Source organism: Anguilla anguilla, chromosome 7, assembly GCF_013347855.1.
Source record: "Anguilla anguilla isolate fAngAng1 chromosome 7, fAngAng1.pri, whole genome shotgun sequence".
Lineage (NCBI taxonomy): Eukaryota > Metazoa > Chordata > Actinopteri > Anguilliformes > Anguillidae > Anguilla > Anguilla anguilla.
In genome coordinates this window covers 32,933,213-32,941,305 of record NC_049207.1, presented here as the reverse complement: position 1 = coordinate 32,941,305, position 8,093 = coordinate 32,933,213, and the positions used below count along the sequence as shown (strand labels likewise).

At 43.5% G+C, this 8,093-nt stretch overlaps 1 long non-coding RNA gene across 1 annotated transcript; it reads right to left on the bottom strand.

Moving 5' to 3' along the window:
- Positions 1 to 1,384: 1,384 nt before the first annotated feature.
- LOC118232234 lies at positions 1,385 to 6,188 on the bottom strand. Its single transcript, XR_004766235.1, has 3 exons — positions 6,129 to 6,188; positions 4,494 to 4,604; positions 1,385 to 3,814 (listed from the first exon to the last, which is right to left on the bottom strand). It is a non-coding gene; the product is annotated as an uncharacterized LOC118232234 (long non-coding RNA).
- Between the last annotated feature and the right edge of the window lie 1,905 nt (positions 6,189 to 8,093).

Below are 8,093 nucleotides of genomic sequence, written 5' to 3'. Positions count from 1 at the left end.
TTTGGAAGTGCTGGCGCACCCACTGGGGCTCTGACTTTGGGCTTCATTTTGGTGCCTCCTCACAAATTGTGGTGCTTGGATAGTTAGAAACTTTGGAGAGCAAAGTGAGGAAACCTTATATACCACCACTGGTTTCGTATATATACACTAAACAAAAATATAAATGCAATGGCCCTCAGGATTTTATCACAATATCTGTTCATTCCAATTACCATGGATAAAATGCACTTGTGTTCTCTGCCCATAGGATATGCCTGCCCATACCAACACCCCACCACCACCATGTTCACAACGTTGACATCAGCAAACCGCTCATCTACCCGACGCCATACACGCTGCCTGCCATCTGCCCTGTACTGCTGAAACCGTGATTCATCAGTGAAGAGGACCGTTTTCCAGCATGCCAGCTATCCGTGTGGCTGGCCTCAGACAATCCCGCAGGTGAAGAAGTCGGATGTGGCGGTCCTGGGCTGGCGTGGTTACATGTGGTCTGCAGTTGTGAGGCCTGTTGGACGAACTTCCAAAATCTCTGAAACGACGCTGGAGGCAGCTTATCGTGGAGAAATGAACACAATCTGGCAACAGCTCTACAGGACATTCCTGCAGTCAGCATGCTAATTGCATGATCTCTTAACTCTTGAGGCATCTGTGACATGGTGTTGAAAAACAAAAAAACAATTTTAGGGTGGCCTTTTATTGACCCCATCATAAGGAACACCTGTGTAGTGATCATGGCTTTTAATCAGCATCTTGATATGCCACATCTGTGCAGGAGATGGATTATCTTGACAAAAGAGAAATGATAGCTAACAGTGATACAAACAAATTTGTGGGCAAAATTAGAGAAAAGTAAGATCTTTGTGCACATAGAAGAAATCTTTGAGGTATTATTTAAACGCATTAAAAATGGCTGCAAAAATAGAAGTGTTGCGTTTATATTTCTGTTCAGCGTATATATTCTGAGCCCTCCTTTACTTGTGCCACAGCAGCATCAGATGTTTAGCTGCAAGTAATGTTTACAGTCACTGTAATACAGTGCCTTTGGAAAGTATTCAGACCCCTTTACTTTTTCCACATTTTGTTACGTTACCGCCTTATTCTAAAATTGATTAAATTAATTTTTATTCGTATCAATCTACACACAATACCCCATAATGACAAGGCAAGGAGGTTTTTAGAAATTTTTGCAAGTTTATTAAAAATAAAAAACTGAAATATCAGTTACAGAAGTATTCAGATCCTTTGCTATGACACTCAAAATTGAGCTCAGGTGCATCCTGTTTCCATTGATCATACTTGAGATGTTTCTACAACTTGGAGTCCACCTGTGGTAAATTCAATTGATTGGACATGATTTGGAAAGGCACACACCTGTCTATATTAGGTCCCACAGTTGACAGTGCATGTCAGAGCAAAAATCAAGCAATGAAGCCGAAGGAATTGTCCGTAGACCTCCGAGACAGGATTGTGTTGAGGTACAGTTCTGGGGAAGGGTACAAAAACATTTCTGCAGCATTGAAGGTCCCAAAGAATACAGTGGCCTCCATAATCCTTAAATGCAAGAAGTTTGGAACTACCAGGACTCTTCCTAGAGCTGGCCGCTCGGCCAAACTGAGCAATCGGGGGATAAGGGCCTTGGTCAGGGAGGTGACCAAGAACCTGATGGCCACTCTGACAGAGCTCCAGAGTTTCTCTGTGGGGTTGGGAGAACATTCCAGAAGGACATCCATCTCTGTAGCACTCCGCCAATCAGACTTTTTTGGTAGAGTGGCCAGACGGAAGCTACTCCTCAGTGAAAGGCATGTGACAGCCTGCTTGGGGTTTACTAAAAAGCACCTAAAGGACTCTCAGACCATGAGAAACAAGATTATCTGGTCCGATGAAACCAAGATAGAACACTTTGGCCGCAATGCCAAGCGTCATGTCTGGAGGAAACCAGGCACCACTCATCACATGGCCAATACCATCCCTATGGTGAAGCATGGTGGTGGCAGCATCATGCTGTGGAGATGTTTTTCAGAACTGGAAGACTATTCAGGATTGAAGGAAAGATGAACCGAGAAAAGTACAGAGATCCTTGATGAAAACATGTGCCAGAGCGCTCAGGAGGGACCAACATTGCTAATCATTGTGGGGAGAAGCTGTGTGTTGAAAATGCATCTTGTATCTTAAAGGGGGGGATAAGAAAAGGCTGATTGTGCCCTCTTGTTGTAGACCACTGGTATTATACCTCGCACACACCATTCCATAGTTTGGTCCCTTAACCCGCCAAAAAACTTACCTGGGGTTAAGTTCTCACTTCTTTGTCCCTCCATGTACACTGATGTCCAGACATAGTGCACATCATGCCCCACATGTCAAAAAACAAGTTCTGCCCGCAGGTAAGACAGAGCTCCTCTGTGTCCATTGCCTGTGATTTCCACATCATTCCAGCGCATTGGCGTGGACATCGTCGGGCCCTTGGAGAAAAGCAGTGCTGGGTACAGCTATATTTTGTTCATTTGTGACTATGCCACCTGGTATCCCGAGGCTTTCCAACTACGCTCCATAACCACCCCCAAGATCATCAGTGGACTGGTTCAGCTGTTTTCCAGGGTTGGCTTTCCTGCAGAAATCCTGACAGACCAGGGTACAAACTTCACGTCCCGCCTCAAGAAGCAGCTCCATACGCAGCTAGGCATCGCTGCCATCCGGACCGGTCCCTATCACCCACAAACTGACGGGCTAGTAGAAAGGTTTAATCCGACCCTCAAGAATATGCTGAAGAAGTTTGTGGATGACACCGGGAAAGACTGGGACAAGTGGCTGCTGTGTTTGCTATTCGGCTACCCAGAAGTACCTCAAATCTCCACAGGATTCTCGCCATTTGAGCTTGTGTATGGGTGGTCCCTCCAGGGCCCCTTGGACCTCCTAAAGAAGAGCTGGGAAAGTCCTTCTACAAGCTCATCAGAGACGGGGATTGTGCAGTACGTGCTGCGAGATCGCCTACAGAGGTACTAGGAGGAAGCCAGAAAGAACCTGTAGGAAACCCAGCAAGCTCAAAAGAGGTGGTATGACCAACATGCCCACTACCGAGAATACCATCCAGGGTAGAAGGTCCTGCTTCTCTTACCCACCTCTATGAGCAAATTGCTTGCAAAATGGTGTAGTGAGGTTTACTCAGATGAATGGAGTTTCAACAGCCAATCAGAATTTGAGACGTCAGTAAAGCCCAACTTATTGAAATAACAGGGACATGACAATGATTTAAAGAATATATACATTTATTGATTATGATAATGTGATGGTAACATGCTAATTGAAAGCAATAATTTGCATAATGTAAGATTATACAAGGAAATTATGATTTTTCGATGGCTAAACATAAGAGGTTGGCAGTACTACCATTTAACGAAGGTTAGTTTGTGTTATTGGTTAGTGACACGCTACTCTATGTTACTTAGTTAATTTGTTGTATCAGTCTCATAAAAATTAAAGTTTAACAGCGTAAACTACAAAGTCAGGGAATTTGCTATTCCCGACCAACATACGCAAAACAAACAAAACAACAACAAATAGCAGTAAAATCACCTAAACAGGTATTTCAAACTTTACTATACGCTATACTTTGATGTCAGTGTCAAATATGCATTTCAATACTTAACGGTGATTGTAAGGGAGGCCAGTCCTTAATTTCGTTAGGTGATGCTCGTTCAGCTCGTCAGCTGGTCCCAGGGGGCCCGTGGCAGGTGCGCAGAGACGTGGGAAACTTCTTCTGTGAAGTCGGGGTCGCAACAGGTTCCAGTCAAGACGACGGATGTGCACAAATCTTCAACTTTGGTCCCGGCCCCAAGGGAGATACAAAGGAAAAGTATGCAGATACGTGTTCCTCAAAGTTGTTAAGTTTCTTGATTACTTTTATCCTCAAAAGTTGCTGATGCGACGGAACCCCGCATGTGATCTCTGTAATGTCATTGGTTTATTATTTTGGCCCCACAAACATTTGATTCGCTTGTGCTATTGGAGCAGTCAATGAAACATGAATAGATAGACCATTGATTACTGCGTTAATGTTTAAGCTTGTTAAATTGGGTTCCCTATTCCTCCAAAAAGGGGGTGGTCCTTGCCCCAAGCTGATGCTTAACTGATCACGCAGAGAGTTTATTGCAGGGTCACAAGAGGAAGGGGACAGGCATTTGGTTGACCAAAAAGTTAATGATAAACCTGACTCAGCAGAGTCAGTCCCATAGTCAGTGAGCCAGAGGCCCCAAAGTTCCTGTGTATAGTTAAACATAATTAGAATGGCAAGGTCCCTACACCATCACTCGCAAGATGGGCCCTGTTAGTTATGAGTTGCAGCACCCTGATCGAGGTAAGGAAAAACAGACCTACCATGTAAACCTCATAAAGGAGTGGAAGGAGATGCAAAAGCGCTCATGGTGTGCAAAGTGGACAAAGATGAAGAAGAGGCTTACGACCTGGAAGTGTGGCAATAACGCAGCCAGATGGTTTACCTTCAAGTGGCTTAAGTCCAAGTGGGTGATCTGAAGACTATCTTCTTTGAGTTCCCTGACCTCTTCCAGCAGAAACCAGGAAGGACCCAGGCACTACGGCACACCATCCATCTGAAAGAGCAAACACCTCTGCGTCAAGGCTATATAGGATACCTGAAAAGCTGGTGGAGCCGCTGAAGACAGAGATTGCAATAATGCGTGACCTGGGCGTGACTGAGCCATCATCCAATGAGTGGAGCAGCCCTATTGTAATCGTCCCCAAGAAAGATGGATCGCTTAGGGTGTGCATGGGCTTCCATAAACTGAATACCATATCTCAGTTGATGCATATCCAATGCCTCACATTGATGACCTGATTGAGAGGATTAGCCAGCCCCAATACATAACAAATCTTAGACTCTGTAAGGGGTATTGGCAAATACCCTTTGGAGAAGTCGTGCCAGGAATATACTGCCTTCCGCACACCTGTGAGTCTGTTCCAATTCACAGTCATGCAATTTGGATAGCATGGAGCCCCTGCGACCTTCCAGCGTCTAGTGGACAGGGTACTGCAAGGCTGTGAGGATTGCTGTGCGACCTACTTAGATGACGTTGTAATCCATAGTAACACCTGGACTGATCATCTTCAGCATCTTCGCCAGATCCTTGGGCTTTGTTAGATGGTATCGGAGGTTCATCCCTGAATTTTCATCAATTGTCGCACCTCTCACCGATTTAACCACCAAAACTGCAAATACCCTGTGAAGTAGACAAACTTCGACCTCCTCAAGGATCACTTGTGTTCCTCTCCTGTACTACAGAGTCTGGACTTCAAAGAACGCTTGGTACAGGTAAATACCTCAGCATTGGGCATTGGGGCAGTGTTGGCACAGGGGACACCTGGAGAGGAGAGAACCGTCCTGTACCTGAGCAGAAAACTACTGCCAAGGGAGACTAGATACTCCACGATTGAGAAGGAGTGCCGGGCAATCAAATGGGCCTTGGACAGTCTACAGTATTATCTGCTCAGCAAGGAATTTGATCTAGATATCGAGCACTCACCTGGCTGCAGATGATGAAGGATCATAACGCTCGGGTGACTCAATGGTATCTGGCCTTGCAGCTATTCAAATTCAACATTCGCCACAAAGCAGGCAGGCAGAAACATCATGGGGAAACATCATGTGCTGCAATTATAGGTCTCCAATAACAAAGCATGGATAGGAACTACTAGCTTAGCTCTAGTGTTATGTCCCATAACTCACCCATGTTTAACCAGTTTGCGCAATGCCTCTAGTGGTCGGCACGCCAGGGTGCCTAGGTTGCTCAATTCAGACATTCTGTGCTCCTGCAACCAGATTATGAGTTTAAAACCCAAACTGTGTTCTAGCTTTATTAGTAGATTATTCAGGACAACTATGCAAAAGACGGAGTTTCTAAGCGTTACCATTGTCACGCTGGTCATCCATTTATCAAGCACCTCCTCCCTGCAGTCTCATCTGTAACTACACCCCCCACATATAACATACTGGACAATAGTGTCTATCTGGGCATACATGAAAGTATTCTTTTACCACTAGAATTTTGTATTCCATCGTAGCAACAAGATAAAGCAAATCATCCAGAGGATCATCAGACCCTACACACCAGCCAGACCTTTCCGTTCTGCCACCTCTGGATGCTTGGCACCTCCCCCTCTTCGTGTCTGTACTTCCCGTTCACGTCTGCTGTCTGTCCTGGCCCCTCGCTGGCGAGAATGACCTTCCTGTGGCGGTAAGAACAGCAGAGAATCTGATTACCTTCAAGCACAGACTAAAGACTCATCTCTTCAGGCTGCACCTCTCCCCACCCCTCCCTAGCCTCTAGTTTAGCTCAATGTACCTAGTTAGGCTAATGCGATCATGTTAGTTTTGTATTTGGCAGGATTGTTTTGTCTGATTCTGATTAGGCAAATGTGATTTCAGTGCTAGTTTTGTACTTGGCAGGATTGTTTGTTTGTTTGCTGAACAGGTTACCCTACAGGGTTGGAGTCCTGATCTGTGGTCACTTCTGGCACTACGATCTTTACTTCATTCTAGTGTGTTTTTCTGCACCTCTGCACCTTGAACTAATGCACTTGTTGTACGTCGCTCTGGATAAGAGCGTCTGCTAAATGCCTGTAATGTAATGTAATAGCCGAAGGTATGCCAGTACAGCTGTGACGCTGCTCACTGAACACTGAAATAACAAGAGGAATTTAAAAAAAATGATACTATGTCATTCTACTGTCAATATCTTCAACTAAATATGGAATAAATATACAACCTTACCATTGGTTTTATGCGTAGCGATGTCCCTTTCCAGACTGAGCTGTGCGTAATACCACGCATGTTGTTTACAGTGTTGTCACCCGTTGTAGTTTTATCGACAATGAATCGATCCAATAGGTGACACAATAGGCTTTCTAACAATGTGTAATATGTCAAATTTTACTTTTGGAATACCGTTTTATAGCTCAGCGATACCAAAAGTTTTGTCTCATTATAGCTGCATTACGCATTCAGTCTGTGGTAGCAGTAAAAGACACTGCACCTGCCGAAATTTTACAGATGGCTTTTGTCATTTCATGGAAAATATTATTAAGAAATTCTGAGCATGGCTAAGGCATATGTTTGCTGATAGACCTAGCTGATATACTGTTTTCTGGGCTAAGTTAGAACTGGGTAGCAACAGAATTCATTCTGTCTCTGTCTCTATCTACTGAACACAGATAAGATTTCATCATCCACATGTAAGTGTTACTGCTGAAAATATTTCAGTTATATACGTTATTTTTAAATTGAGTGTTTTTAAATACGTTAGTGGTATTTTATAATGAAGATATTTCACAATGTAACGTAAGCATTCGTTGGTTTGCTACAGTTGAGACCAAAAGTTTACAGTGATCACTGGTTTCATTTAGTGCTTCTGCCATGAGAGATCTTCCCGGCAGCAGCAAATTTGCAAAAACTTTCTTTGTATTTCTACAAGAACTACTTTTGTTCACAAAACCACCACCAGGTGGCAGATGTGAGCACTCAAAACCATATCTGACAGTTAAAATTTCAACTGTGGCAGGTTGAAGTGACACGCTGTTCAACAACAGCAAAGTAGAACAGTGTTACCGCCGCTCTTATTTTAATGGGAAAGGAGAGGAAAATACATTTTAAAGATAAGCTGAAAATAGGGACATGCTTGTTGCCCATAACATTTTTGTGTGTATTTGAGTGAAATGTACATATATAAACGGTTATTCAATAAACTTAGTGGTCAGACTGAAACTTAATAATAGATCATTTTTAGCACAGTCTAAAGTCATCCGTGTTAGTTTCACTTAGGATATAGGGGAGAGTTTGTATAAATGTAACGCATCATAAATGTAACACGGTAAATAACTTTTTGTTTACTGCTGCTAGTTGTCATTTGAGGATTGTATATGCACAATTGAGTCCTATGCCAAATGATTAATGGAAAAGAAACTGCATTTATCACACACATTTATTACAACCACCCACCAGATTGATCTGCATAGTAGGCTATAGTAGTGTGAATTGTTTTAAATTAGAATGTATTCAAGGCAAATTTCCTGTAGTCGTTTCTTTC